The sequence below is a fragment of the Triturus cristatus genome, chromosome 9 (genome assembly GCF_964204655.1).
Source record: "Triturus cristatus chromosome 9, aTriCri1.1, whole genome shotgun sequence".
In the NCBI taxonomy this organism is placed as follows: domain Eukaryota; kingdom Metazoa; phylum Chordata; class Amphibia; order Caudata; family Salamandridae; genus Triturus; species Triturus cristatus.
The window spans coordinates 1,268,997,142-1,269,020,020 of record NC_140592.1 but is presented as its reverse complement, the minus strand read 5'-3'; positions in this window follow the sequence as shown (position 1 = coordinate 1,269,020,020).

Here is a 22,879-nt window from a genome sequence, read left to right as displayed (position 1 = left end):
TCTGATGAGAGTTGTTGTTGGTCCCTGCCACAATATGAAGATGTCGTCTATGAAACGTACAAACATTTTCAAATGATTATGCCATTCTGGATTAGTTCAAATGTGTGTTTGTTCAAAATTGCCCATGAAAATATTGGCGTATGTTGGGGCGGCACAATTGCCCATAGATGTGCCCGTCTTTTGTAGGTACCAATTAGTTTTCCATTTAAAGTAGCTGTGCTGTAGCGTAAACATCAATAATTCCATGAGAAAAATTTGTAAATCCTGGTCATAATCACTTTGTAACAGTGCTTGTTCTGTCGCTTCTATGCCGAGTTGATGTGGTATGGAGGTATAAAGAGATTTTACGTCTACTGTACACATGATCACTGGTGATTTTGTATCTTTGGTAACTTGATGAAATTTAATCAAAAAATCTGTGGTGTCTTTAATGTAAGTTGATAGTTTGATGACGCTGTATTGTAAGTGTCTGTCGAGGTATTTACCCACTGGTTCATGAATACTGTTTTTCGTAGATACGATTGGTCGAAAAGGTGGATGAGTCGGGTGTTTATGTATTTTGGGCACCATGTAGATGGTAGGGCTTTTGGGGTGTGTTTGAATCAAATATTTCTTAACTTTTTCATTGATGGTGCCTCTGTGGATTGCTTTATCCACTATTTGGATGAGTACTTCTTTGATTTGCTCTGTGGGGTTGATGTCTAGTTTCATATATGTTTCAACATCTGACAGGTGTATTTCCACCTGTTCTTCATAGAAATTTGTATTGAGTATTACCAAAGCGCCACCTTTGTCTGCTTTCTGACAGATGATGTTCGGTCTGTTAGCCAGTGTTTTTAAAGCTCCCCATTCCTTTTGAGTGAGATTTTTATGTCTCTGTTGTTTCTGAAAGTTGAATTTCTGGAGGTCTTGCTTAACCAGAGCTTCAAATGTGTCGAGGGTTTTATGGCTGATGGGAGCCATGTAGGTGCTTTTAGATTTCAAACCTTTGAGGGGGTCTTCACTGGTGTGTTCTCTGTGTTCTACTGTGTTGGAAAAGCAATGTCTCAGTCGAAGTTTTCTCATGAGCTTAAAAAAGCTTATCTCTATTTCCAATTGGTTGGTGTTTGTTGTCGGAACGAATGAGGTTCCTTTTTGTAATACATTGTATTCGATTTCGGTGAGTTGGTGATCTGAAATATTGATGATCAAGTCGTTTTCGGGCCCCCTTTCCTCTGTTTGTTCAATTTGGTAGTTTGTCATGCGTGTTTGAGGTGGTTCGTTTGTTTTTTCTTTGGCTCCTCCTGGGTCTTCCTCGTTGTTTGTGCCTAACCCTAAAAAGGGACCGATGTGGATGTTTCTGGGTGATATTGTTAATCACCGCATCTTCGTTTAAAAAGATGATCCTCTAACGTCGTGATGAAATAAACGAACGTTCAACCTCATTGAAATCAGTGTAACTTTATTAAAAATCATTGAAAAACAATGCAACTTTATTGACATTGGGAAGTCTCACCCATTAACCAGTGCCCAGGGGACACACCCTTTGCTTAGGGTTTGCTACTTAAGGATCTAAGTCGATGCACTCACATTCAGAGGAGTGACGCCCAGGAGCATGGAAAAAACGTTCAACAACAACATTCACCTCTTTAAACCAATCCAAAAGAAAGCAGTGCACGTGTCAAATAACATTTGATATATCTAATTTCTCTGAACTCAGACACGGAGCACGCCAAATAACAAACATGGCCTATGAACAAATTACCAATTCAACAGATATAAGAGCAGACACGTTTGCCTACCCAGAAGATGCAGCGAACAAAATCTACGCTCTTATACAAGAAGACATTACGGAATCTTCATCCACCAGAACAAATGAACAAAATGTGCGTCTACTACTTTATCTCTCAAGAAAGGCAATCAATCAGAAATTACACGCCAGCACCATGATAAAATATCACAAAGCTCAAAGGATCCCGAGAGGACTTAGAATTTCACTAAAACCATCCTTATGCAAAAACAATCAACCATTCAAAGACCGCTGGTTCGCAATACTGAACAAATGTTCGTTGGATCTAATCCTATTAATCATAGAAGAGTTATCCAATATATTAGAAGAATTAACTAAAGAAATTGAGATAGTAAAGACCGAACTACAAACAAATTCTTCCCCAGAAGATTGGAACAAGATACTAGAAGATATATGAACGAACAATTATCGAAACACACACAAGAAATAAACAAAAGAAAAATCCGTAAATATAGAAGAGATACAGTCGACTACAAATTGGGAGAAGTTTACACCTGGGCGTATATATACGCCAAAAGAAGACAGAACAAACCATACAACACAAACACAGATACATCTTCATCAGAAGGGGAACCCTCAAATATCACCAGAAGACCTACGAGTCCAACATTCCTACAACTTCTCACCCAGAAACATCCACATCGGTCCCTTTTTTAGGGTTAGGCACAAACAACGAGGAAGACCCAGGAGGAGCCAAAGAAAAAACAAACGAACCACCTCAAACACGCATGACAACTACCAAATTGAACAAACAGAGGAAAGGGGGCCCGAAAACGACTTGATCATCAATATTTCAGATCACCAACTCACCGAAATCGAATACAATGTATTACAAAAAAGAACCTCATTCGTTCCGACAACAAACACCAACCAATTGGAAATAGAGATAAGCTTTTTTAAGCTTATGAGAAAACTTCGACTGAGACATTGCTTTTCCAACACAGTAGAACACGAAGGGGAGGAGCCTAGCGCTTGACCAAGATGGCCGCGTGAGCTTAGAGCTCCCGAGACCCTCGCGCCCTCCGTCGACTATCCTGTCTCCAATCCTGATGGTATGCATGGCATCGTGTTGCTGAGTTGTCAGGGAAGCGATTGATGCTACCCGCGGTCGGATCGCCCATCGGGAACCGGACTTAAGACTGGCGAAAGATTGCGGCCTAACTCCCGGAGATGCCAGGGGCTAGAGTGGGCAGGATGCCCGACTCCTAGTTGATCAACAACGGCCTGGGGAGGTGTGAACTGGCGGACGGAGGCCCTCGCTCTTTCGCTTTCGGTTTCGTTCCCTTTGTCTGCCCGGACACTGTAGTGCTCTGGGTGGCTTTATAACCCCGGGGACGCTCGGTGGGCTACTTTGGCAGAACAAGGCGGACCTGCTCACTCTTTATACCTCTCTCTGGGAGGGGACGGTCTTCACTGCATTGGATTGCCTGGAGTCCATTATGTCGGGCAAGGCAGAAGGAGATCGGCCGAAGACTAAGTCCACCAGGCGGGGAACGTATTCCCAAGTCAACAGTATGGACCGCTACGCCCTCCTGAAGACATCGCCGAGTGGATCGAGCCAGGCGCCGGATGCCCAGAAGGAGGACTCGCCTGGGACACCGGAGCTCTCCCTGCAGGATGTCATGGGCGCGCTTGATGGGATGCAGACCTCGATGGGGAGGCAATTCGAGGCCCTGGCGCATAAGGTGGATGCCATCCTGGTGGATGTCAACTTGATCCGCTCGGACCTGGGCAAGACAAACGAACGCGTTAAGGACCTGGACCACAAGACCACGGGCCTCACTGATGAGGTTGCGGATCTGCAGAACGAGGTCCGGAAGCTGAGGGCCGAGAGTGACCTCGCCGCCCGCCGGCTGGAGGACTTCGAGAGCCGGTCCAGGCGCAACAACGTGCGCGTCATCGGGGTCCCGGAGTCCTCGGATGAGGCTTCGGCGGACCTGCTTGTGGAAGATTTGGTCCTCAATCATCTGAAGCCTAAGTGTTGTAAATTGAAACAGCAATATGATTAAGCATTTACTAAAGACATTAATCCTTTTGCTTTAGATCATGTTTTCTCCGTTATGTTGACCGAAGTTTGGACTCCATTTTGTATTATCATGCTGCCACGTGTTCGCCACGAGGCGAGTCCGACCTCTGTGTTAGTTGCTCTGTAATCTGCCTAGTAACAGTTTATAAATAGCTCTCTTGTCCATCTGGCGCATGCCCAGACTTGACCACATCTGTTATAATTAGCCTTGCTTGACCATGTGTTTCGCAGGCTTAAGGAGTGTGTTGGCTCCGCCCATGTATTGATTCAGTATCGAGAATGACCATAAATGGTAATGTTCTTCGGCCTCATGTTGTATCCACCCACTTATGAGCCCCTCTGTTGTGTATAAAAGGGGACTGTGTACGAATGTTCTTTGTGCTACTCCATGCAATACTGAAGGGTGTTGTGTGGATTGTAGGACCACCCTTAAGGGTTAATAAATGCTGTTTTTGTACTTTGCAGTTTCCGTGCCAACTTCCTTATAGATTCCGTTACAGGAGAGCGAACCCTTGTGCCTTGCGGGCCTAGCTGGGGCCTGTATTCATCAATTGGCGCCCGTCACGTGGGGCTCATCGGCGACTCGGATGCTCGAAGGACTGGTCGCGACGAAGGTGAGGAGTTTGGCCGGGGACGTGATCACTGCCAGCGGCGTCTTAGCCCTGGCATCCCGAGGTTTTTTCTTCCTTCCCTTCCGAGCTGACCGTCTGGGTGGCGCCGGTCATCGACTGAGACCTCTTCTGTCGGTCCTGCCGTGAGAGCCGTTTGGGCGATTGTGGAGCTTGGCAGTTGGAACCTGGACTCTTGATTGGTAAGAACCGTTGTACGGTACTTGCTCCGAGTTTTTGAAGCCTGGGTTGGCTATTTGAGTTTGATTGATGATGACTAGTCATAATTTGGATTTGTCTTTGTGAAAATATATGCGTTGCAACACATATAGGCAGGTAATGTGGAGAGATTTCTCCAGAGTTGTGTAACTTTGAACGGCGCGACGATTAAGCGCCATTTTTTATAATATTGCATATTTTGCATTATTTCTGAGCATGCCTGCTTTCAGCGCACTCCGTAAGTGGTGCTGCTGCTTTGGACACCGGTTGAACCTCGAGGAATCTGCTCCAGCTCCCCCAGAGGGGACGCCTAATAGGGATATGTATGTGAAGCATGGTCTTTCTTCCATAATGTACAGCACAGTATGGAGGAAATACACGAAGAAGGATCCTGAGTTGCGATGGCCTTCGTATGGATCGTTTGATATACGTAAGATTGAGTATGTGGAACAGTGTATGTGTAAGCGACGTGCTCGTCAGGATATGTTTGAATGTGTGCGATTATGGGTGAAGGAAGTGCGTGAGCGAGAGAAACATGAGAAAGCGCTGTTTGATAAAGAGCAACGGAAGAATGATCATGTGCGAGCGCAGGAAGCGAAGCGTCGGGAGGACAGAGAGCAGACGGACAGACAAGAGAAAGAGTGTAGGCTACAAGTTTCGGGTCAATATGCTGTTCGCCAGCCACTTTATCCTGTCCTTAATAATCCTGATGATGATTTTTATTTACTAGATCGCTCTCCGCCCCCTTATGTTGGCGCATCCGCTCCGCGGCCGCAAGATTCTGGCCCGGCTTCGGGTAAGGTAGACACACGGTCCATGTTATCGGCCGAGCATATGGCTGAGCTTCGGAAACTTTCCCTCCGTGCACTTAAGGGCAAGATGTCTAAGGAGGAGTTGTTCCATACTTGGGGGTCGTGGCAAGATAGAGAGAGGGTGTATTTTCTGTCTCATTTCGCGGATGAAGTAATTGCTGCTTTCCGAAAATATTCTAGTGTCCTTGAGCCTGACGAAGTGTCTTCGGATGCCGGAGCATTACGTAATGGTGTTTTTTCTCCCCCTAAGGCTCCTGAGGCGGCTCGGCGGCTGTTCGCTTTGCGGGACGAGGTGCTGGCCCTTAGAGAGAAAGCACGCCAACAAACGGAGGAGGAGAAACAGTCGGATTCGTTTGCAGCAGGGGGCCACCCATCCACCTTCCAGTCAGATAAGGATGACGTAGTGCATGCTAAACCAATGCGAGAGGCGGCGCCTTTGTATGTTCCTCCTAAAGGAGCGGGGACTAGCTCGGACATTAACTCCGCCGATGCTAGGGGATATTTTGTGTATAATTGGGTTTATACTCCATGGCATAGGGCCGATGTGATGGCGTTAAAGAATGCATTGCCTGACCCCCGCAAGAATCCAGCGGCCTTCTATGAAGAAGTCGAGGGGGCCTTGAATTCTTGCATTATGACCTTAGCGGATATAGACCTGTTCTTTGGTCTTATTCTACCACCGGACACGTGGCGGTCTGTCCGAAAGGTAGATGATGTGGTTGCCTTCAAGGCCCGGTGGTCTGAGCTTGAGGATGAAGACAGGGAGAGGAAGCCCGCACAGAAACCACCCCAGAATATTTTAGATCTCCCTGCTGCTATTGTGGCTAAGTTGAAAACAATTATTCCCCCTAAAAAGATTGACTGGAATATGTTAGCTGCATGTAAACAGAAAGTTGACGAGTCAGTTGCAGATTTCTTCACGCGCTTTGAGGAAACGTTTCATGATTTTAGTGGCCAGTCGCTTACTGACGACACGGGCCGCCACCTTTTCGCGGACAAATATGTGGCTAATCTGCTACCGGCAGTTGCGGCCCGTTTAAAAGCGAGCGAGAGTTCCTGGTCCTCCGCGACGCCGACGGCCCTTCTGACTATCGCTCAGTATTATGAGCGTCAGGAGCACGAGGCGAAGGGCCAGGAGGAAAAGAAATCGAAAGATCTTAAGACTAAGGTAATGTTGGCACAAGTATATGGCCCGCCCCGACGGGGTAATAATAGAGGAAGGGGAGGATCTTATGGTCCCCCTTCGGGCCGATCTGATTTGAATAGGAACCAGTGTGCATATTGTAAGCAATTGGGCCATTGGGCCAGGGATTGCCCAGTGTTGCGTGCTTCGCGTCAGGGGCATACTCCGGGTGGCCCGAGAGGTAGAGGGGGTTCCTCGAACTTTAGAGGGAATTCTAACGATCATGTTCGTTTCGATACCGCTGGGCAGCACCGAGATAGCTCAAATGTTTTCGATCGCCAGCATCAGTATCATGTATCGGAGATTGATCGATCAGGATATCATGATTCTCAGCATGCATAGGAATGCGTTGGATGGGGATCTGAATCAGTTGAGGTGCCGGTCGATCAGACGGGTCCTTATGTATCGGCTGAGGTTTTAGGTTCTACTGATCAGTTCCTAGTAGATACAGGAGCGACACGTAGTGCATTGTCTAGGTACTTGGTTCCGGGGGCTCCCCCATCCGGCTCAGTGGTTACATCGGTAGGGTTTGACGGTACACTCTCCCGAAGCCCTCTTTCACAGCCCCTTACATTTAAGGTTGATTCTTTTTCTGCGCCCTGTCCGTTTCTGCTTGCTCCGTATACACCGGATAACATTATGGGCCTTGATATGTTAAAGCACTTTAGGGCTACGATCCGCTGCTCCCCTGAGGGTGTGAGGGTGGTCTTAAATGACAACTACCCCCGGTCAGGGCGGATGTGTACGATATCAGAGGATGCGTTGTTGGCTACCCTCCCTCGTGTTTTATGGGCGACTTCGGACACGGATGTGGGACAAATGGTGATTCCTCCGGTCCACATTAGTGTCCAGGAGGGGGCGGTGTTACCACGCCTCCCGCAGTATCGTATTTCCCAGGAGGGCGAGGAGGCTCTCATACAGATTGTGCAAGATTTGATTGCAGTGGGAGTAGTGGAAGAAGTTCCCTATAATATCTGTAACAGTCCGATTCTCCCTATTCTGAAAAAGGACACGGATGCAAAGGTCTATCGGTTCATAATTGATTTGAGGGAGGTAAACAAGATCGTGATACCTCAGTACCCGGTGGTTTCCGATATCACGACGTTGCTTACCTTGGTCCCGCCTACGGCGACCATGTTTTCAGTGATTGATTTGAAGAATGCCTTCTTTTCCATTCCCATTCACCCTGATAGCCGATTTCTTTTTGGGTTCACATTAAACAATAGATCTTATCGTTTTTGTAGAATTCCCCAAGGCTATACAGAAAGCCCTAGTATTTATAGTCAGGCTTTGAAGCGACAGTTGGATTCCTTTGTTTTACTCGAGGGGGTCGCCCTCATTCAATATGTCGATGACATCTTGTTGGCGGCTGACACCCTGGAGTTGTGTGAGAAAAGCACGTTATCCTTACTTTCCTTTTTAGCATCCCACAATCATAAGGTCTCTAGGAAGAAATTGCAATTCTGTAGACCAAAGGTGACTTATTTGGGTCACCTTTTGTCTAAGGAGGGACGTGCACTCACACCAGATCGTATCAAAATAATTTTGGACACACCGAGGCCATCCACGCAGAAGGATGTGCGTGCATTTTTGGGCCTTGTTTCTTTTTGTAGACAGTGGATATTGGGGTTTTCACACATAGCTAAGCCATTACTAGCTCTTTTGACAAAAGACACGCCTATCCCAATCCCTTGGTCAGATGAGTGTGATGCTGCTTTTCAGCAACTGCGACAGGCCCTTTGTTCAGCACCAGTGTTAGGGACCCCTGATTATGCAAAACCCTTTTCGCTGTATGTGCATGAGAAAGACGGATGTGCATTATCAGTTTTAGTGCAGATGCATGGCGATAAGCAACGCCCTTGTGCATACTTTTCGGCTGTGCTTGATCCTGTCGCCCGAGCATTACCAGGGTGTTTTCGCTCGGTAGCGGCGACAGCTGTGTCAATACGCCAAAGTGAAGGAATTGTGTTGTCCCATAAATTGTTGGTGTTAGTTCCCCATGCTGTGGATGCCCTGCTTAATCAAACAAAGACGCAGCATTTGACCAGTGCCCGCTTAACGGGATATGAGTTGACGCTTTTGGCTCCTCATATTACGTTGAAAAGGTGCGTAACGTTAAACCCGGCCACATTGTTGCCATACCCCGAGACCCAGCCTGAGGCGCAGAAAGCGCATGATTGTATTCTTGTGACTGAGGAACAAACAAAGGGTCGTATTGATCTCCAGGATACGCCCTTTCTAGATGTAGATGGAGAACTGTGGGTGGATGGATCCTGTCTGAAGCTACCAGATGGTACGACTTCAGCAGCGTATGCAATTACCACGTTACAAACGATAGTGGAGACAGCACGCATACCACAGAAGTCGGCTCAAGCAGCGGAACTGATAGCATTAACACGAGCATGTGAGCTTAGTACAGGATTGTGTGTGAATGTTTACACAGATAGCCGCTATGCCTTCGGAGTAGCGCACGACTTCGGCCTACTCTGGAAGGAGAGAGGGTTTCTAACGTCACATGGAGTACAGATAATGCATGGAGAGTTAGTTCACAATCTTTTAACCGCATTGACATACCCAAAGAAAATTGCCATTGTTAAGTGTAGCGCCCATAGGAAAGTGGTTGATAAAGTTGGAGAAGGGAATGCGTTAGCGGATCGAGTAGCACGGGAGACTGCGATGCAGCCCGGTACTACTGCCATGTATGTAGTAAAGTCACAGGTGGAGAGATGGCGTGATGCGAAGGAGGAAGTGCGAGAAATGCAAAGGACCGCTTCTGACAAAGAGCGGGAACAATGGGCTAGCGAAGGAGAACTGGATGACGAGGGTTGCTGGAGAAATAAGCAGATGGATAGATGGAAATTACCCACGGCCTTTGTACAACCTATGGTTCAGATGGCACATGGGCTAGCACATGTTGGAGCTTCCGCAATTGTGAAATTGCTTACCCAAGTCTGGGAGCATCCAGAGATTGCTAGCACAGCAAAGAGGGTGGTGCAGACCTGTATGATCTGTCTGAAGTATAACCCAGGAAAGGGTACTCGAACCCCAGCAGGAGGATTTGCGACGCCCACTGCACCCTTTGAGGTTCTGCAGATGGATTACATCCAGCTTGAGCGCTGTAACAATTTGAAGTATGTTCTAGTAGTGGTCTGCGCTTTCAGCAAGTGGGTTGAAGCGTACCCTACGAAAGACAATACTGCAATGACTACTGCGAAGCTGCTGCTGAAAGAGTTCTTCCCTCGATATGGCGTCTGTAGACTTCTGTGGAGTGATAATGGCCCTCACTTTGTAGCGGATGTTATAAAGTATGTCTTGAAGGGCCTGGGCATCACTCAGAAGTTCCACGCCGTGTTCCACCCTCAGTCTGCAGGATTAGTCGAGAAGTATAATGGTACACTGAAGCTTAAGATAGCCAAAATCCAAGCTTCAACGTCTTTGACTTGGCCAGACGCCTTGCCACTGGCGTTATTGTCAATTAGATCAGTGCCACACTCTCGAACCGGCCTTACGCCGTACGAGATTGTTTTTGGACGCCCAATGAATATTTGGGGTCCACCAAGACCTAAGGCTGTGTATGATGTACCTTGTGTAATGATGAGCGATTATCTGGCACAGTTAACGGATAACTTGGTTTCTATTCATCAGCAGGTCCGAGAGGCGCTCCCTGATCGGTCTACCGGTGAAGGACATGGTCTCCGGCCTGGTGACCATGTGATGGTGAAAGTCTTCGACAGAACGAACAGTTTGGAGCCCAGATGGGTGGGCCCTGAGCAAGTCCTCCTTGCAACGAGGACGGCTGTGCGAGTCTCGAACAGGAAGAATTGGATCCATTCCTTGCACTGTCGAAAGATACCGCCCGGATTGGTGGAGTCTGCCGTGCTGACCGATCAACGAGAAATCCTGGCAGCAGAGACAGGCCGTGCTGCGGAGCCGGGTGACACTGAGGAGCTCTTTCCGGACCACGCGACTTCTGGAGGAAGGCGATATCATCTTCGACCGAGGAAGTGAGGTTTCCAGTACCGGGACATACTGTCAGAACGGCCCTTGGGTTAGTGAAACGGAGAGCCGATGAGGCAAGGGGGGGGGATCAGCCCTGCATTAGTGTAGTGACACCCGTCTTGGCCCGCTGGTGAAGAAATCAACCGCTGCCCAAGGGGAAGAGTTCTGACAGACTTTTTAGTTTCAGGAAGATATCAGGGTATTGTTTCTTTTGACATGGAGAAGAAGAAAATCCTTTGTGCGTTGGGGTTCATGCTAACAGTAGCTATTGTTGGGATAACCACATGGTTTGTGGAGGAGGTAACTCCTGCTCGGAAAACACTTGTGTTGACAACTCCGGTGCCTGAGGAGCACTACTTTTATACATTACCGTATCAAGAGTTGAAGCATCGACAATCTTACTTGAACAACACTTTCATCCAGATGCTGCATCATACCCACGTTGCTATGAATGCTACGAACTGTTGGATATGTGGGATGATGCCGGCCCATCAGAAGAAAGGAGGTACGCCATTCATACCACTTCCTTTCTCTCATAATGGCTCTTGTAGAGCATGGTACACTTTGCTTTTTGCCACTCGGAAACCGACAGTGGGACGATTGCTTTTCAGACTTAATAGAGAATGCCATCAAGACAAGAATGGGTATCCACAAGCGAATGGGACAATTTGGGAATGGGAAGAGTACCGACCGGACAATGAATCCATTCCCTATATCTTCACGAACACCAGAGACACTGTGGGGAAGGACAAATTCGTGATCCAAGTGGCACAAGCTCAAGCGGACTTGTGTGTCCAGAGTGTGGGTTTCATCCCTGTTGGTGTCAGTGATTGCCTTACTGTTCTAAACATTGATGGGTTGAACAACAGTACCTTCCTAGCGTCCCATAATACCTATTTTGTGTGCGGAAATAAAGGTTATTACCGTTTGCCGGCTGGGTGGTCTGGGGTATGTTATGTATCATTCCTATTACCTCCTGTATTCCTAGCACCCGCATCATATCATAAGGATTTGAAATTGTTGAATAATGTGACTGTAAATAGGTATAAACGTACTTTATCGATTGATGATGTGGATCAAACTGATACCAGCTTGCAACAGTATATTGATTTTAACTTAGGACTGTTTTTCTTAGTTGGAGCCGCTTTGAATAGTAGGAAGATCCGAAGATTAACAAGAGTGGTAGAAGCTGTGACAAATCAGACTGCTGCTGCTCTTGGGAATCTTACGGAAGAGTTACAAATAACTAGGATTGTTGCATTGCAGAATCGTATGGTATTAGATGTAATGTTAGCTGATCGAGGTGGAGCTTGTAAAATTATTGGAAGTAGCTGCTGTGTGTTCATCCCTGATCATACGCCATCCGTTTATAACGCCATTAACAAGCTGCATAAAATAGCAGCTGAAATCCACACAGAAAACGGCACTTGGTCCTTTTCTGGATGGTTTTGGGCATTGGTTACTGCCTGGGGATGGAAGGTCTTAACTGGTCTCTGTATTATTATAGCAATTCTGTTCTTTCTCTGTATGTGTGTTCAATGTGGACCATTGTTCTGTTCCGTATGCATTTCATTCTGTATCCCAGATAAGAAAGCTATTGCCGATGTTGCTCATCAGAAGCGTCTAGCCAAAGAGGTTAAAGGAATGATGATAATTGACATATATGATGATTTTTGGAAACCGGATGTCTTCAGTAAATGCTGAAAGGGTCGTCTGTTGTAAATTGAAACAGCAATATGATTAAGCATTTACTAAAGACATTAATCCTTTTGCTTTAGATCATGTTTTCTCCGTTATGTTGACCGAAGTTTGGACTCCATTTTGTATTATCATGCTGCCACGTGTTCGCCACGAGGCGAGTCCGACCTCTGTGTTAGTTGCTCTGTAATCTGCCTAGTAACAGTTTATAAATAGCTCTCTTGTCCATCTGGCGCATGCCCAGACTTGACCACATCTGTTATAATTAGCCTTGCTTGACCATGTGTTTCGCGGGCTTAAGGAGTGTGTTGGCTCCGCCCATGTATTGATTCAGTATCGAGAATGACCATAAATGGTAATGTTCTTCGGCCTCATGTTGTATCCACCCACTTATGAGCCCCTCTGTTGTGTATAAAAGGGGACTGTGTACGAATGTTCTTTGTGCTACTCCATGCAATACTGAAGGGTGTTGTGTGGATTGTAGGACCACCCTTAAGGGTTAATAAATGCTGTTTTTGTACTTTGCAGTTTCCGTGCCAACTTCCTTATAGATTCCGTTACAGGAGAGCGAACCCTTGTGCCTTGCGGGCCTAGCTGGGGCCTGTATTCATCATAAGGGCCTTGGAAAGTTTTTTGCGGTGGAAAGGGCCCATAGGGTGCCGGGCGGACGGCCCAAGGCGGGTGCCCCGCCGCGGCCGATTGTCGCCCGGCTCTTTCATTTTCGAGATCGGGACGCTATCCTGCAAGCTTCGAGGGTGACGGGCCCAGTCCCCTTCCAGAATGCGTCGGTGAATTTTTATCCGGACTTCACCCAGCAGGTACAGAGACAGAGACAGAGCTTTCTGGGGGTGAAGCGAAGACTTCGGGAACGGGACCTAAAATATGCCATGCTTTTCCCCGCCAGACTACGGGTGGTGCATGAAGATCGGACATTCTTTTTTGACTCTCCTGTTATGGCCGACGAATGGCTGGACGCTTTGCCCCGGCGACGGACCGGGGACGACACAGCTGAGCATGGAGACAGTGGCCGAGATGGACAGGGCTGATATCTCAAAGCCGGCCTGACTTGATTTGACCATATTTGAAGATTTGAACAGAGTGCAGTAACTGTGGAGGGTTGCGGGAGGACGAGGGGTGCTCTTTTCCTCCCTTGGGGTACTTTTTGTAGATTTTTGTTTTTGTAGGGCGACAGGCACACTGCAAGTTGGGGGGGCTTTTTAAGCTGCAGCAGGGGTGCAGGGTGGGGGGAGGTATGGGGAGTTTGAGTTTGTTGTTGGGGGGTTTATTTTTGCAAGGCATGATGATTATCCTCAGGGTTGTTCCATGGTGGCGCCTCGGGTGTGGGGTGGGCCTCTTTCCGTTTGAGGATGGGGGGTAGAGGCCTAAGTGTTATAAGCTGGAATGTTAATGGTTTGGGGGATCGCATTAAGAGGGGGATTGTTTTGCAATTTCTGAAACGCTCAATGCCAGACGTTGTACTGCTGCAGGAGACGCATCTCATAGGCAATACGTGCTATGCCCTGAATAGGAAGGGGTATAAATTCATTGCACACTCGGGATTCTCTTCTGGGTCCAGGGGTGTGGGCATCCTCGTTAGAGCATCGCTGCCTTTTGAGGTGGACTCCACCATTGTTGACGATAGGGGGAGGTTTGTGGCGGTGGCGGGGCGGTGGGAAGGAAGGACTTTGGTTTTGGTTTCGGTTTATGTCCCGCCGGCCCTGCAGGCCGCCACATTTGCTGAATTGGGCAGGGCTTTGCTGACTCTCCCGGGGGGCATGCTGGTAGTGGGAGGGGATTTCAACGCTGTGGGTTCCGGACGGCTGGATAGATACCCGCCCAGGGACACAGGGGGGGCTCAGAAATGGCTTCCAGACCTCCTGGACACGTTTGGCCTGATAGACTGCTGGAGGCTCCGGCACCCCACACAGAGTCAATACACGTTTCACTCCGGGGCGCATTGTAGCCTCTCCAGGATTGACTACCTGCTCACTCTGGCCGCACATGCCTCGTTGATATCCGAGGCGAGGCACATGGCACGTGGTATTTCTGATCACTCGCCAGTGTGGATCCGGCTGGATCTCGGTCGGGAGGGAGGAGGGAGGGTGGCCCCCATTAACCCATGGTATTTCCGAGACCCCAAGATGCGCAGCGCCCTGGTAAAGAAGGTAGATAATTACTTTAAGGACAATCTGGGAACCGTGGACTCGGCGATCTCGCTGTGGGAAGCTTTTAAGACCGTGCTTCGGGGGGAGGCCCTCTCCCTGGTGGTGACTGCCAAGAATCGGAGGGATTGCGAAGTGCGGCAAGTGGAGGAGGAGATTGCGGCCCTTGAGGGGGATATGGAGGAGGAGGTCACAGAGTCCTCATTGCATGAGCTTTGCTTGAAGCAGGCGGAGTATAGGGACCTGGTGACGGACGCCGCCAAGACCCTCAGCAGGGAACAACAGGGCCGTCTGTATGATGTTGGAGATAAGGCAGGGAAACTCCTGGCGTGGCTGGATAGGAAGGAACGGGTCAATAGAGTGGTGCCAGAGTTGATTGGAGAGGGGGGAGAGGCGATTGTGGAACCTGAGGGGATTGTGGAGTGTTTCGCGGAGTATTTTCATAGGGTTTATTCCTCTGTTTCGGACAGGCCGCCCGAGGACTCGTCTGATCTCCTCCGTGATATCGAGTTGCCCTGCCTCTCTGACATAGATAGGGACGATTTGGATGGCGACATCACGGTTGACAAGGTGGCGGGGGCGATTCGCGCGTTGAATTCGGGTAAGGCCTCTGGACCGAACGGACTGCCGATCGATCTGTACAAACTGTTCCCGGATAGGGTCGCCCCTCACCTGCGCGCCATGTTTTTGGAGGCGCGGGGAGATGGGATCCTTCCGTTGGATCAGCGGCTGGCGTCGATCGTGGTCATACACAAAGAGGGTAAACCCCGAGATAGATGCGCCTCCTATCGGCCCATTTCACTCCTCAACGCTGAGCCGAAAATTCTGGCCAAACTCCTGGCTACCCGTCTGATTAGGGTACTTGGCGACCTGGTCCACCCGGATCAATCTGGCTTCATCCCGCACCGAAACACAGCATTGAACCTTAGGCGTCTTCATGGCGTCATCGCCAGGGCGGGCACGCTGCGTGAACCGGCTGTTGTGGCATCTCTTGATGCCACGATGGCCTTTGACACGGTGGAGTGGGCATACTTATGGGCCGTGCTGGCCAAGTTTGGTTTCGGTCGCGGGTTTGTGAGTTGGGTCCGGTTGCTGTACGAGGGGCCACTAGCGACTGTTGTGGTGAATGGTCGGGCATCTACCCCGTTTCAGCTTGGTAGGGGTACTCGGCAGGGCTGCCCCCTGTCGCCTCTGTTGTTCGCCCTCGCCCTTGAACCGTTGGCTGCGTGGATACGTTGGCACCCGGATATACGGGGCCTTCGGTGGTCGCCTGATCACGAGGACCGTATTTCGCTTTATGCCGATGATATCCTGTTGTATCTTGCCTCACCAAAGAAGTCACTTATAGTGGTCTGTGACGTACTCGCATCGTTCGGTGGGAACTCGGGGCTTGTGATTAATTGGGGCAAATCGTACTTGTACGTTCTTAGTGGCGAGGTCCCACCGATCCCTAGAACATGTTCGATACAGGTTGCCCAGCAAGGTTTTGTGTATTTGGGGATTTTTATATCCATGGATCCTGTTGTGCGCTATGAGAGGAACCTGCTCCCCCCCTTGGCATGCTTGAGGCGAGATGTTGAAGGTTGGCGGAGGCTGCCGCTCTCCCTTGTTGGGCGTGCGGCCCTGTTCAAAATGATGTCTCTTCCCCGCTTCCTCTACGTCCTCCAGAACACCTTGGACTGGGTACCGGCCATATACTTTCGGGAGGTCGAAGGCCTCCAAAGGACGCTGCTGTGGGATGGGCGGCCGCGAATAGCTATTTCAAAGTTGACGCTCCCATGGTACGATGGGGGCATTGCGCTCCCAGACATCCGACGGTACTATTGGGCCACGCAGCTGAGCGCGATCAACCATGGGTTTTACGGCCCTGCCCTCAGCCCTGGGTATGCCATGGATAGGTGGCTGCTGCGCGGCGGCAACTACTACAGGGCGTTGTATTCGCGGTCCCTGGACTCGTCCCTCACGGGGCCCACAGGTGTGGCGGTGCGCGTATGGAAGATGGCGACCGACTCGCTGGGCTGGAAGGATAGGCTCACCCTCGCTACCCCATTGTTTGAATCGGAAAGGTTGGGAAGACTCTGGCACACGAAGGGCTTTGATAAGTGGGATCTGATAGGTATATCCAAGGTGGGAGATGTGCTGCATAAGGGGAGGGTGAAGTCCTTCGAGGAGTTGCAGACTGAGTTTGAGCTAGGGCCTTCAGAGTATTTTAGGTATATCCAGCTGCGTCACGCCCTCCGATCAGTCCTCGTGGAGGGTGCGAAGGTGCCGGAGTCCTCTCCCCTTGAGGACCGAGTCCTTGATGGTCATATGCCCGAGAGCACGATTTCGCTCATATATAAGAAGTTGATAAACGTCCGGGCAGACTTGCTATTGGTGCTGAGAGAACAGTGGACCAGGGATGGCCTAGAGTTGGATAATGAGGACTGGCAGTCAGCGGTTTCTTCGCCTAAGGAGGTTGCGATCCCGTCGCGTCTGAGGCTGGTGCAGCTTAAAATACTGCACCGGGTGTATGTTACGGGGCCAAGGCTGGTCCACATGGGATTCTCGGAGGACGGCCTGTGCAGAAGGGGATGTGGTATGGTGGGTACTTTCCTGCACATCATTTGGGAATGTGGTGTCATTGTGGAGTTCTGGAGGAGAGTCCATGCAGTTATGGGGGAGGTGACGGGCATTGTGGTACAGCCGGAGGCGCGGTGCTGCCTCCTGAACGTCTGGGGGCCCACTGATCTCGATGAGGCGCAGACCCAATGGGTGACTCTGGGTAACATGGTAGCTAAAAGGGATATCGCGCGATTATGGGGCTCCTCGGGACCCCCTACACTGACCGCGTGGAAGGAGAACATGGATTGGAGCATGTTTAGGGAGAAGACGGTCTACTGCTCTAGAGGTCGCCCCCGGAAGTGGCATGCCATCTGGGGGCGGTGGAACCACTACAGGGGGGGAATATGTCTTGCCCCGGACCTGGAACCTCCCGAGGAACAGCTTTCCCCCTGACCTACCTTCCAGCACAGTTTGGTTTTGGTAACCGTTCTGGGCCTCTGCTGTTCCCCTTCTTCCTCCGCACACAGTCTTATACTTAGTAGATGAGTGGGGTCCTGCCTCCCCTGGGGGCTTTCGCCATGGGATTTCAATGTTTCTGCCTTGCTGGGGTTTGTGGTGTGTTTTTTCTGTGTTTATTTAAAATTGGACCTTTGCATTACTCATCGTACTGTATCGGGGACACATTACTGTATCTAACTTGCAATGCTGCCGAACCTTCGGGCTGTCGGCTGAATAGCTGTGTCCTGAATTTCGAAATAAAGGTTTTCAAAAAAAAAAAAAAAAAAAAAAAAAAAACACAGTAGAACACAGAGAACACACCAGTGAAGACCCCCTCAAAGGTTTGAAATCTAAAAGCACCTACATGGCTCCCATCAGCCATAAAACCCTCGACACATTTGAAGCTCTGGTTAAGCAAGACCTCCAGAAATTCAACTTTCAGAAACAACAGAGACATAAAAATCTCACTCAAAAGGAATGGGGAGCTTTAAAAACACTGGCTAACAGACCGAACATCATCTGTCAGAAAGCAGACAAAGGTGGCGCTTTGGTAATACTCAATACAAATTTCTATGAAGAACAGGTGGAAATACACCTGTCAGATGTTGAAACATATATGAAACTAGACATCAACCCCACAGAGCAAATCAAAGAAGTACTCATCCAAATAGTGGATAAAGCAATCCACAGAGGCACCATCAATGAAAAAGTTAAGAAATATTTGATTCAAACACACCCCAAAAGCCCTACCATCTACATGGTGCCCAAAATACATAAACACCCGACTCATCCACCTTTTCGACCAATCGTATCTACGAAAAACAGTATTCATGAACCAGTGGGTAAATACCTCGACAGACACTTACAATACAGCGTCATCAAACTATCAACTTACATTAAAGACACCACAGATTTTTTGATTAAATTTCATCAAGTTACCAAAGATACAAAATCAGCAGTGATCATGTGTACAGTAGACGTAAAATCTCTTTATACCTCCATACCACATCAACTCGGCATAGAAGCGACAGAACAAGCACTGTTACAAAGTGATTATGACCAGGATTTACAAATTTTTCTCATGGAATTATTGATGTTTACGCTACAGCACAGCTACTTTAAATGGAAAACTAATTGGTACCTACAAAAGACGGGCACATCTATGGGCAATTGTGCCGCCCCAACATACGCCAATATTTTCATGGGCAATTTTGAACAAACACACATTTGAACTAATCCAGAATGGCATAATCATTTGAAAATGTTTGTACGTTTCATAGACGACATCTTCATATTGTGGCAGGGACCAACAACAACTCTCATCAGACTATTGGAAGAACTCAATACCATCGATCAAAGACTACAGTTTACCTTTGAGATTCAACAACACACAATAAACTTTCTGGATGTTACCATCATACAAACAGATCAAGGTTTCCAAACAGACCTGCACAGAAAAAACACGGATAAAAACAACACTCTATCATATAACAGCTTCCATCTCGATGCTTTAAAAAACCATCTACCTTTTACACAAATCTTAAGAGTCAAACGAATTGTATCTGAACCTGACAACATGACAATCCGCACCAAAGAAATGCTACACCGATTCGAAACGAGAGGATATCCCGAAAATATCCTTCACCAAGCAGTGGAGAGAAATAACAAAATCAGCAGAATGATGGCATTATCACCAAGGACAAAGACCCAACAAGACCGCATGACCGTGGTATCCAAATATTCCACAATGAGCAAAAGGTTTAAGAACACAATCAAAAAACATTGGCCAATATTACGCCTAGAACCAGACTTCCACCAAGTCTTCGAAAATGAACCAATATTTGCATATACCAGAGCAAAGAATCTAGGAGAAATAATAAAGAACCCAACTCAACAAAATCAACACGTCAAGCACAAAGGTACCATCGCATGCAGAAACTGTAACAACTGTAATAACATCATACCTGGACCACAAATAACACATCCCATGAGAGGACATACTATTAACCCCTTCAGCGCGGCGCGGATTTCCGCGCCACGCTGAAGGTTCCGTGCGCGGGCGGGGCCATGACGGAACGGTTCCGTCATGCGCACAGCGCAACTGACGTGCATGACGGAACCGTTCCGTCATGCGCGTCGAAGGGTTTAAACTGAAAGTAACAGCCACATGTGACACGACCAACACCGTATATGCCTTGAAATGCCCATGCGGGAAAATTTATGTAGGACAGACAGAAAGAAAAATAAAAATACGCATAAATGAACACAAAAGTAACATCAGAACAAACAATGCAAAATCCACCGTAGCTAACCATTTCCATGAAGGCGGACACAACATAAGTCAACTCAAGTTTATTGTTCTAGAAATGGTTGTCAAAGCTGAAGGGAGAGACAATCATAAAACATTACTACAACGAGAAAATTACTGGATTCGTCTACTGAATTCCATGAAACCACACGGAATGAATGATCGCATGGAATTTACGTGTTATCTCTAACACAGATTGCCTTCTTGTCATTTATTTTATTTACATTGTCTATCTTGCAATTTATTTAATGCTTCGCACTATGAGTTATCTCTAACACAGATTGCCTTCTTGTCATTTATTTTATTTACATTGTCTATCTTGCAATTTATTTAATGCTTCGCACTATGAGTTATCTCTAACACAGATTGCCTTTTTGCCATTGATTTATTTAGATTGATTTATTTACATTGTCTCTTTTGCAATTGATTTTACTCTTTGTCCTATGAATTATCATGTTTGCAAAAAACCACTCGCTAGTTAACCTACACAGTCTGTTGTCACTTTCCCCTACACATAGAATTCGAGTCCCATTTCGACCTTTACACATACACACACTTAATTACACGTCTACATACGCGCTGACATCACCCACACGGAACACTCAACTCGTAACGAACATCGAAGTGAGCCTTGGAGTTTACTCGGCTACAGACGCGCGGATATTGCTCACGAAGCTATTTTGAGCCTTTGAATTTCATTACGTTGACTCACCAGTAAGTACCTATTATTAAGACGTCATGAATCCGGAGTCATTAATCAATACGATTTAGTATTTTTAACTATAACCGGCCACCCCATTCATAAGTTACAGCAGATGACATTATTTATTTTCATACAAACATGCTAGCACAGACAACATTCGTTATCCCGCATACACAACTTCTATATCATATTCAAGCACACACATTACTGCATTCTAAACGAGCACTACTGTCAAAAGTACTCTTTTTCCCCCACATCAACCGACATGAAATACAACACTTACAAAGCACATTTTATCGCACTCCGGAATATCTAAAGCATTTAGAACACATACAAACACCGGCACATGTAAGACATCGGCAACACAAGCGAGGAGGGACAGGCATACCCAGTATCATTATTATTCACTTACCGCCTTAACAAACATCAAGTGCACTTTGGACATCATTTATACAATGAGAATGTGTACATACATTCAGTATTGTCAATTTGGTTTACCATTTCTTTTCAGGTGCATACTAGATATTGTATCGGAAACACATTTTGTATCATTCTTTTTTAGATAAACCCCTGACGAAGGCTGTATTTTAAGCCGAAATGCATTGGGATATGTGAGAAACGTAGATATTATTAATCACCGCATCTTCGTTTAAAAAGATGAACCTCTAACGTCGTGATGAAATAAACGAACGTTCAACCTCATTGAAATCAGTGTAACTTTATTGATAATCATTGAAAAACAATGCAACTTTATTGACATTGGGAAGTCTCACCCATTAACCAGTGCCCAGGGGACACACCCTTTGCTTAGGGTTTGCTACTTAAGGATACTTTGTATCTTGGTCAGAATCAGCTTCGATCTGTCATGCAATTTAGTTTCACACTACAAAAACTCAAAAATGGGAGGGTACCATGCAATTACCTGAAAGCTTCAGCATTTTGTTCTGTGCCACCATTTTGTGTTGCCTTCACGTAGGCCTGTGAAGGTAGCCTGGCGAATAAAGTGGCCTGGCCTTCTTAGTTCATGTATACATTAACTAGGTTTCTTTTTGACTCTGAAATGAACTGTAAGAAACTGACCTCCGCACCTGAAACTGACCCCGCAAAGCCAATTTCTCTGATCGATCTTTGTCTGAGATTGCCAATCAATGTTCAGGACATCGTTAACTTTTAGTTTCCTTGCACATGCCTTATCTTGTTCAGCATCTGTTACCGTTTCTTTTTTTATGTTTCTTCATTACATGGGTTATGCTTTCAATTATAGGTTTGTCCGGCTTGTGGAGATTGAATTTGGGACATTCCTAATAATTAACTTTTGGGTTGGGATACTGTAAATTGAGTTTTTGTTATGTGACACTTTGTTTGAAAATGTACCTTATTGGCTAGAATTTTGTGCAGTGGGTGTACATTTATAATGTGAATACTGGGTATAAAAGGAGACGTCTCGCCTTAGTAAAATGAGCAGTCTCCTGAGAATTTACACTGTGATGTATTTCTAGGATCACTGTTACTAGCTGCAGCTAATAAACTTGGTCTCTGATGCCATCCAGAAGTATTCCGTGTCTCTGTATACCAAGACAGGTGAACTCGAAGATCTTAGGCGTGCCTCTGACGCCGCTGGGTTAAACCCCGGTTCTTCAGATTTCAGGGTGTAATTGAGACCTGTATCTCTTCGATGAATAATCCTCTTTTTCCGATACTGAAACCGGATGGTTCATATCATGTTGTTTTGGACTACACACTTCAATAGTCATGTTCGTACCTTTGCAGTACAGAACACACATAGTTCAGCGTTAGTGAATAATATTGTCTGCAAGAAGTTTAAAACCACCTTAGATATTTCTAATGGATTTTTCAGTCACTCTTTGGCTCCGGAAAGCCGTGAGTTGACCGCATTCATTGCTCTCGGCAATCAGAGGCGCTATTCAAGATTGCCTATGGAGTATAAGAATAGCCCAGGAGTTTTTGCGGCATGAATAGTGATGATTTTACATGAAATAGATCCTGATGCATTTTCATATGTCGATGACATGTAGCTAACAGATGATGAGCTAAATCCCCATCTTACGCATGTGGATCACGTTATCACACGTTTCGCCGCTTTTGGTTTCAAATTCAATTTAGCAAAATCCCATATTGCATTTTTGGCAGTTCTTTTCCTTGGTTACGAATTAAACAATGAGGGTAGGGAGTTGGGACCCCACATTTTGGAGAAGTGTGCTCAATTGCAACCTCCGACTACCCTCAAGAGGTTACAATCTTTGCTGGCTTTCTTGAATTTTTGCAAAACCTGTATTTCAGATTATACTCAGTGCATCAAACTGCTATAT